The sequence below is a fragment of the Rhineura floridana genome, chromosome 1 (assembly GCF_030035675.1).
Source record: "Rhineura floridana isolate rRhiFlo1 chromosome 1, rRhiFlo1.hap2, whole genome shotgun sequence".
NCBI lineage: Eukaryota > Metazoa > Chordata > Lepidosauria > Squamata > Rhineuridae > Rhineura > Rhineura floridana.
In genome coordinates this window covers 40437580-40447205 of record NC_084480.1, presented here as the reverse complement: position 1 = coordinate 40447205, position 9626 = coordinate 40437580, and positions in this window count along the sequence as shown.

The window sequence follows — 9626 nt, the reverse complement described above, 5'->3', positions numbered from 1 at the left end:
GGCTTAATGGAGAATTATGCTAATAAGAGAATAACATCTCTTAGCAAAGAAGAGGAAGAGAAGATGGGAAAATAACACCTATCAATAGGAAGTTACATCACAGTAAACAAGTATAGAGGTGTCCCCGAATTCTGGCTAGAAGGGTCATCTCCCTATTAAAATCATGCAAGCTTGCTTATCCCAACACTAATAGCTTCTTTGACTGCTCATTAACCAGGCCGGCATCCTCTTGACCCTGTTGGTACCTTTTCTTCCATTTTTCATCTCAGAATCTCCCTGAACATTTTGATCAGGGGAAAGATAGAATGTTCTCAGTACCAAATTGCTCTTGGAGCCCGGTGCCACCACTCAATGATTCTGTGGAGGAATCTGGGGTTTCTAGCCATGCATTGAGACTACAAAGCTGTCCCGATCTAGCTGGCCCTGCATGTAGAACCAGTAGCATTTCAGAGAAAGCTACCTTGGAGAATCTGGCTTTCAGCATCCTACCTAGCAACCTAAATTTTGCTTCCAGGTCCTCATGACTGCATTTTCCCATGTCATTGGTGTCAACATGCACTAATGACTCAATTTCACCACAACCACTCCTCCCCAGCACTATTTACCAAGCTATCTAGGTGATGGGTGACATCTGCAACCTTCATGCCAGCCAGGCAAATCACCCTGCAGTCTGCATGTCCATCACACACTCCACTATCTATTTTCCTAATGATCAAATCACCCACTACTAGGATCCCTCCACCACCCAGATAAGCATCCTCAGCAAGAGAAGATATCTGCTGGTCCCCCAAGGAATGGGTCCCTTATAGGGTTGCCAGGTTCTTGGCCTGAGACTGATCCTGTATCTTTAGGAGAAGAGAAAGTCAGCCAAGTGCAGGTGTTCTTGCAACACTGTAATGGGAAAAACCACAAGGTGGAATTCTCCCTTCCCCCTGCACAACTTTTAAAGATACAGAAGACCTCTTGGTTGCCAGGCCCGATTCCAGTATGGGGTGGGATTGCCAGTTCCGTCCCCGGCCTTTCTTTAACCCCCAGCATATGCCGGGTACTCATTTTACCAACCACGGATGGATGGAAGGCTGAGTGGACCTCAACCCCTTTTACCGGAGATTCGACTTCCTCCTTTCGTTGGAATCGAACTCCGGCCGTGAGCAGAGCTTCGGCTGTGTTAGCGCCGCTTACCACTCTGCGCCACAGAGGTTCTGTGCGCCACGGAGGATCTGTATACTGAAAGAGAGAAGCTTTATAATAACATAACTGCATTGGAGCTTTTGGCCTCTTGCATAAGATCTTTCTCAAAACATGCCAAATTTATGGAGGAACAATTGTGGACAGCAAAGAAAATCACAATGAACTCAACTCAGGATATACTATATGAGCATCCCTACAATATTCTAAAGCAGGTGGATTTTTATAATGTAAAAGATATCTTGAAGTTACCTATAAATAAATCCATTTATTATATTCATGCTTAAGCTTATTTCCCTGCTGGCACATTATTAACCTTTTTTTTTATTCAGAGGAGCTGTCACTCATTACATTTTTAGCTCCTGTTAATCCTCTCCCTTTAAAATCCATAACTACTTTTCATTTCTCCTCAACTTAATTTATTTTCAAATGCATTTTATGATAACCCTATCAATAATACTTGGGAACATGGGTACATCATGTCCACTCTTGCCCTAGCGGAATCTCTGGCCTGGCACACCTTGATTATGCTTGTCAGATTATAATATAAATTAGATGGCCGAATTTGCTTAGGGTGTTTTGATAAAGGAGGATTCTGCTTCGGTGAAGGGGGCTGTACTAAGGGGCCATGATATCTCCTCTAAGCCTTCAGTTCTATGCATTAAAAAGTTCAATCCATAACAATCAACAAGTGTTATTTCTTAGTCTTTTAGCTCTGTGTAGGCAGCATTTTGCAGGAGGAAGGGTCCTAGAAGAACACATACTTGGCATACAAAGTCCCAGGTTCAAACCCTGGCATCTGCAGGTAGAGCTGGGAAAGAAGACTTCTATCTGAAACCCTGAAGACCGTTTGGCAATCAGTGTAGACCAAGGACAGAGAGTTGTACCCTTCAGATGTTGTTGGACTACAACTCCCATAAGTCTCAGACAGCATGGCTAATGGCAAGGGATAATGGGAGTTGTAGCCCAATAATGTCTGGAGTGCTCTGCGTTGGCTACCCTGGTGAAGACACTACCAAGCTAGACAAACCAGTGGTCTGACTCATTGTAAGGCAGCACCCTAGTTCCTATACATGGGGAAGTATTTATGCAGTCAATTACCCACCCAAGCAGTCTAAAATGATACAGCTTATCTATAGATCAGGAAGAAGAAAACAGAAAATGATGCTTTCTTACATCTCTACAACTGTAGCAGCCCTACATGATGTCCCTGCAGCAGGAACAGGGAATTCGATGGCCTCCAGATGTTATTGGAATATAACTCCCATAATCCCTGATCTTTGGCCAAGCCAGCTGTGGCTGATGGAAGTTGGAGTCCAACAGCACCTGGAATGCTACACAGCTGCAGGAATGTAAGAAGGCATCATTTTCTGTTCTGCCCTATAGTTGTTGCATGCAGCACTGTTTCCATTCCACTACAGTTTGTCTTCCACCAAAAATTATGTTATTCGTCTTGCTATCCATTGTGGAGAAATAAAGTAACTTACATAATGAATTGCATATATTACATTGATGTTACATTATTCCAGACATTCATTTCAATGCAAAGGAAATGAAATGCAAATGGGGATACACGTAATCAGTTATGTGTTGTTTGTGGACTGAAAAGAACAGCAGCAAATACCTATCGTATTTACTGAAATGATTTCCTTTCTGCACAGAAGGAGCCCTGGGCAGGATATAATAATAATAATTATGATAATGATAATAATAATAGTTGTTGATGATGATGATGATATGATGATATAAAACAAGGAACATCAGCCATTTCCACTCCTGTTTCCATTTTTGTCAAAATTCTCCAATCTCCCTACACAGCTGGAGATGTAATTGTATTTACTCCCATTCATCCTTTGCCACTCCCATTTCTGCCTTCCCCTTGTTACCTTTTTACTTTTCAAATGTAAGGCCAAACCAAATGAGATGTAATTACAATGGCCTAGACCCTGGGATGGAGGAAGAGGGACTTTAACCCTTTGTCCCCACTGTGCCTGCTCTTTGCATTGGGAGGACAAAAGCTCCCCTTCACTCAATGGGAACTCCCCCCCATGCAAAAGGCAGGTACAGTGGTCTCCAATCTAGAACAGGACTGCAGTAAAGACAAAGGAAAATCTTGGATCCACACCAGGGTCCAAATCAGGACAAATCTCCCTCTCTCCCTCTCTCTCTCACACACACACTTAACTTTTTAATTGATAATTTCATGAATGGGGCCACATGTAACTTGGCCCTTAGATTATAAGGCTTACAGGAGAAATGTAGAAACTGAGGCTCCAGTTCCCATCAGCCCCAGCCAATATGGCCAATGGTCAGGTATTATGGGTGTTGTACTCCAGTTCCAATGCGTGACAGGTAGGAACCTGACTTCTTTCTTCTTTTGCTTGCATTACTCTGTAAAGATCCATGTATGTCAATGGCATCATCCAGTGCAGCTATGGGGCACCTTTGGCCCTCCAGATGTTGCTGAACTACAATTCCCATCATCCCCAGCAAGCGTAGCCAATGGCCAGGAAAGCTGGGGATTGTAGTTCAGCAACATCTGGAGGACCAGTGGTTCCTCACACCTGATCTAGGGTAGAGACACACTTTTTTTGTGCCGGTTCCAGTGTGTCTCCACCTCTCTTTTCTGAAAACAGGGGCACACAACCCCAGTCAAACCCTGTCCCTTTTTACTGTGAAACCTGGTGGGATCAGCTTAAGTGCATTTTTAAAAAATTTGCTTCAAAGAGATTTCTCAACTGATTGGCAGATCAACCCATTCTCCCTCCAGGTGTGGCCAATGGAAACACTTTGCTGTAGGCAATTAACGTTCTCACAGCCCTAGTGTGATCAGGAACCAGAATCCAAGGCACAACAGGAACAGGCTTAATTCTCGGTATATTGGGATCACCAGGGCATGGATGCAATCAGGCCCCAACCCCAGTACCTCTGAGGACACCCCTACCTTTCTTGTACATAAGTGAGAGTTGGCACTTCTTCCCGAGTTGGAAAAGTGTTGCGCTGGGACTGTTGTTGCAGTGAAAGCAATACTACCCCCCTTAACAGTGGGCAACCACTGTTGTTGTTTTTTATCTCACATTTCAGACAAATGTTTTGTCTCCCAAAATGAGACACAGGTCCTGCCCTCAGGCTAACAAATTAATGAGACAAGGCCCACAAACAAGGATGGAAAGGAAAGGTACAGGAGGTAGATCAGTGTGACAATATCAGAACAAAATAAACAAGTATTTATAGCCAGCTAGGGATGTGCTGCTCTTCCCTTCCTTGTGGTCTTGCTCAGATAGAGGTACTTCAGTCAGAGCTGGCACAGGATGTGTTGCTGTCTGAGGTGGACGAGAACAAGATGGCAGCTCCCCAATTCCATGTACAAAAGCCAACCAGACTGGCAGTTGAATCTTCCTTCGATGCTAGTGAAAGGACAATGTCCTCCACTGCATCTGAGGGCAGATGCTATCTTAGCAAGTTTAGGGCTAAGGCACACACAGCTGAGCTCTGTCCTCTGATACTTTGGTGCTGTTTCCAGTCTTCCTCATCACCATCTGCTGCCTCACTCTGCCTAACAGTAGAGCCAGCCCTAGCTGCATTTGACCAAAGAGTGTTCCTCTGATTAGAGTGTGCTTCTGCAGTCCAAGAGCAATTGGAGCCGAGTGTTCTTTCTGGCAGGGAGAGATGGGAAACAACTAGGGTTGCCATATTGCCCGGTTAGCTGGGTTTTACCCGGATTCTATGCATGCCACCTGGCGCCCGGCTAGCCCCTTAGGTAGCCCGGATTCTCACCTTTAATTTTTTTAAAAAATTAAGTTTCTAGGTGGTCCGGTTCTGGAGATATACAGAAAAACATCAGCCGCCCCCCCGACTATTAAATCTTTCTTTCAACAGTACTGTATACAGTACTATAGCACTTCATAGCTTTAACCCCGCCGTTCAGCATTGCAGCCAATCAGAGAAGCCAGGATTGTTTCTGTTTCATTGACCTGAGGCAGTGTCTAGAAAACAAAATGGTGGTTCCCCCCCTCCCGTTTATCTGAAAATCTCATAAATTGGGTAAGTATATACATTTCAGTTTCTTCTCCTCTTGTGTGCAGGAGTCAGATCTTGGGCAGTGTTTTGAAAACCTTCCCAATACTTGCTTTTTGTAAAAGCAATGCTAATCCCATATGTTTAGGGTTGCCATATTGCCCGGTTAGCCGGGTTTTACCCGGATTCTTTGCATGCCACCCAGCACCCGGCTAGCCCCTTAGGTGGCCCGGATTCTCACCTTTAATTTAAAAAAAAAATTAAGTTTCTAGGTGGTCTGGTTCTCGAGATATGCATAAAAACGTCAACCGTCCCCCGACCGTTAAATCTTTCTTTAAACAGTACTGTATACTATAGCACTTCGTAGCTTTAACCCCACCCGTTCAGGATTGCAGCCAATCAGGGATTGTGTTTCAGTTTCATTGACCTAAGGCAGTGTCTAGAAAACAAACTGGTGGTTTCACCCCCTGTTTATCAAGTTTCAAGTTTATTATAAATTACAGGGCCGTAGGCCAACACAATGTTAAAAGGGTACAGCAATTTTTACTATAGTTACTATACAGTTTAAAACATAATATCAGTTATAAAACACCTATTTCATTTAGCACTCTAGAACATAATTAACTCGTAATTTCCTAGCTGCTATCACAAACAAAGATACCTTGTGGATCACCTCTGGATTTAAATCAGACATTAGGAAGAGTATTTTGTCCTCTTCCGTAAACAACCCGTGATCATCAAACCACTTTTTAAAAAATCTAGTTCTCGGGGTCTGGTATATTGGGCAATGTAGTAATATATGAGGAAGATCCTCTGTTTGGGCTCCACAGACGCATTTTCTTAGATCCTTCGGGATGCCAGCAATCCGTCCCTCTCTATCAGCGTTAGGCAAAGATAGAAAGCGTATTGCTGTAAATGCATGTCTGAAGTTAATTGGAAAAGGCTGCATAAGGTATGGGGCGCAGTGATGGTCAATTTTAAACCTCCCATACCACGGGGCTACTCTAGAATTATTTAAAGTTAAATTGTCTAGATATTCGCAGTGTTGAAAAATGGCTTCACATAGTTTTTTGTTTGTTGATAGGGAGATATAATCCTGTGTAGTAAGATGGTAACTATGCAATATTTCGTTTAATTTACTATCCCATAGATTAGAAGCAAATGGATGTTCAAGGCAGAGTTTTAATATTTCCTTGGCCTGGAGTGTATTAACTGATCTCCTGAACTTCAAAAGAGTCAGGTGGATATGCGCACTCAGTGGGGGGAGGCCAGTTTCGGCTCGTATCATAGCTGCTGAGGTTCCTGGGGGAAGGGACAATAGACGTCTAAGAAAATTATTTTGTATTATCTCTAAGGACGAAGAAATTTCCTTATCCCAGCCCCAGACAGAAGCACCGTACAGGACCTGAGGTATTACCTTAGTTTGAAAATTTTTTAAAGCTGGTGAAATCAAATTGCCACCAGCCGTACGGTAAAACTTCAGGATTGCTCCCACTGTTTTTGCCGCTGTTAATTTTGTAATTTGCAAGTGCTTTTTCCAAGAAAGAGTGTCCGAGAAACATATTCCCAAGTATTTATACTCACGGCATTGTTCCAACTGGTGGCCAGCTAGTGACCATTGATGCTCTTCATACCTTTTCCCGAAGACTAAGACTTTCGTTTTCCCATAATTTATCTTTAACCCTTCATTTATGCAGAGGACCTGAAGTCTCCTCAGCAACCTTTTTAGACCTATGGGCACCAATGAAAGAAGGGCCATATCATCAGCATAACAGAGGATAGACACCTTCTTATGTCCTATAGAAGGTGGAAAGTATTGAGGACCAGATAGGTCAGAGATGATGTTGTTTAGAAACAAATTGAAAAGCAAGGGAGCTAAAAGGCAACCTTGTTTGACACCCCTCTCTACCGCTATCGGATTTGTTAATTCCCCATTTTGGCTTACTCTTACCAGGGCATTTGTGTTAGTGTATAAAGCCCTCATAAGATGTAACAAACGGCGGTCTATATTCAGATTGTATAATTTAGACCAGAGAGCATTCCTATCCACTGAGTCAAAGGCTGCGGCCAGATCAACAAATGCAACATACAGGTGTCTTGTAGGGCCGATCATATTTTGTTTTACCAAAAAAGAAAGAGTTAGGCAGTGGTCAATTGGAGAGCAGCCTTTTCTAAAACCTACCTGTTCAGGGTGGATAAGCTGATATGTATCTACCCATTGTTCTAACTTTTGGAGAAGATATTTGCTATAAAGTTTAGAAGCTATATTTAGTAAGCTTATTGGGCGGTAGTTAGAGGGGTCAGAGGGGTCACTTTTTTTGTATATTGGGATGATGATGTTACGTTTCCACCCTTCAGGTACAATACCTGAGTCATTAATTCTGGAAAATAGGCAGGCCAAAAGGGGGGCCCACCAATCTGGGAATTGCTTAAAAAATTCAGGGGGGAGAAAATCTTCGCCCGGAGATTTATCATTTTTCAGGGATTGAATGAGTGATCTCACTTCATCAACAGTGACTGAAGGCCAGACTGGCACATTTAAGATATCATAGTCCAGTAAATTACCTTGTGAGACTATTACTGAGGAATAGAGGCTATGAAAATGGGTATACCAAATTGCGGACGAGATTCGTTTCATGTTTAGAGATTTAAACAAATTCATCCCAGAGTTAACTATATTCCAAAATTGGCGCTCTTGTCTTTTGGAAACCGTACTGGCTAGCCGCTGCCAACGGAGTTCTGCAAAATCAGCTTTTTTTGTCTTGAAAGATTTCTATAGGAAGCCTTCATTAGTTTCAGAAGGCTGTGAGATTGTTCAGATGGATGCTTAAGGATCGAACGAAGGAAGGACTTAATCTTTCTTTTTGCTATTCTGCATTCTTGGTCAGACCAAGAATGTGGAGGGTGTATCCTAGAACTGCTGTAGCTCTTTTGGGTCAGGCATGGTCTGAGCAGGGAAAGAATTGTTTCGAAGGCCAGAATAGGGTCCAGGTTATCATCTAAAATACCTTGACGAAGTGATTGACATGTATTACTCCCCAGCTGGATAGCCAGGGAATCTCTCAACTTCCCCGACCAATGGACTTTTCTCTCTATCCCTGCTTGTCTCAATGGTGAGGTATTAAGAGTGTTATTCTTGGAGAGTTTAAATCTTAATTGGAGAGGGAAATGATCACTCTCTATCCTGGGTTTAACCTGAAAATCAATAATATCCGAAAGTAGTGCTTGGGAAACTAGTATATAATCAATTAAACTTAATCCAGAGGATGACCAATACGTAAAGGAGCCCTGAGAGGAGTCCAATATGGTCCCGTTTAAAATTTCGAGTGAATGCACTAGGGCTAATTCCAACAAAAGAATTTATCTGTTTATCTGAAAATCTCATAAATTGGGTAAGTATATACATTTCAGTTTCTTCTCCTCTTGTGTGTAGGAGTCAGATTATGGGCAGTGTTTTGAAAACCTTCCCAATGCTTGCTTTTTGTAAAAGCAATGCTAATCCCATATGCCCAGAGTAAATCCCATTGAATTCAATAGGACTTCCTTTTGAGTAGACATGGTTATGAATGTGCTCAAAATCAATGGGACTTTGGAGTGAATGTAAAAAAGAATTGTGTTTGTGTTCTAACTCTTTCTGCCCCCTTCTCCAGTCCTATTTTAAAGCAAGTAGGCAGGGCTTACTTAGGTATTACAGTTTTTATTCTGTAGGAAAGTAATACTGATTTTTTTTAAACTAATACTGATTTTTTGCAATGACCAACTGGTTTGACAATAAACTATTATATGGGCTGTATGTATTTATACATCTGCAGTGTGTGCGTGTGTGTGTATGGAGTCTTTCCAACACCCCTGTGAGGTAGGGTTGGAAACCAAGGCAGCTCACAACAAGAAATAAAGCCATTTAAAATCCAATAACCATAAAAACAAGTATAAACAGTTGCAAAACAGCGTAAAGTGGCATGATTCGGAATTTTGGGTTGTGTGAATGAAGTTGCTTATCACTTGAGGTTGCATTTCTGTCCCTGTTTGAGTAAGCCCCACTGAATACACTGGGACTTGCTTCTGAATAAATAAACCTAGGATTGCACTATAAATATCTTTACAGTTTGTGTAAATAATAAATATATTTGATAGTCATGCTTATATAAATATTTCTTCATTTATCATATTTTTGGTTTTTGGTTAGGAATCTTGACTGGTTGTGAGATGCTTAGTTTTTTGCCTTACTCATAGGAATCTTGTTGTGGTTGGTATGGTATTACATTTAGGAAAGTGTTACTGCCTTCTGTGTTTTTTTTTCCTATTTGCATTTCACTTATCTTTAACCTCACTCCGTTACAGCCATAGAAGCAACAGCAGCATATGCAAGATAATTAACTCCCATTAGTGATAAGAACAAGAATTTATAATTATTATTTCAA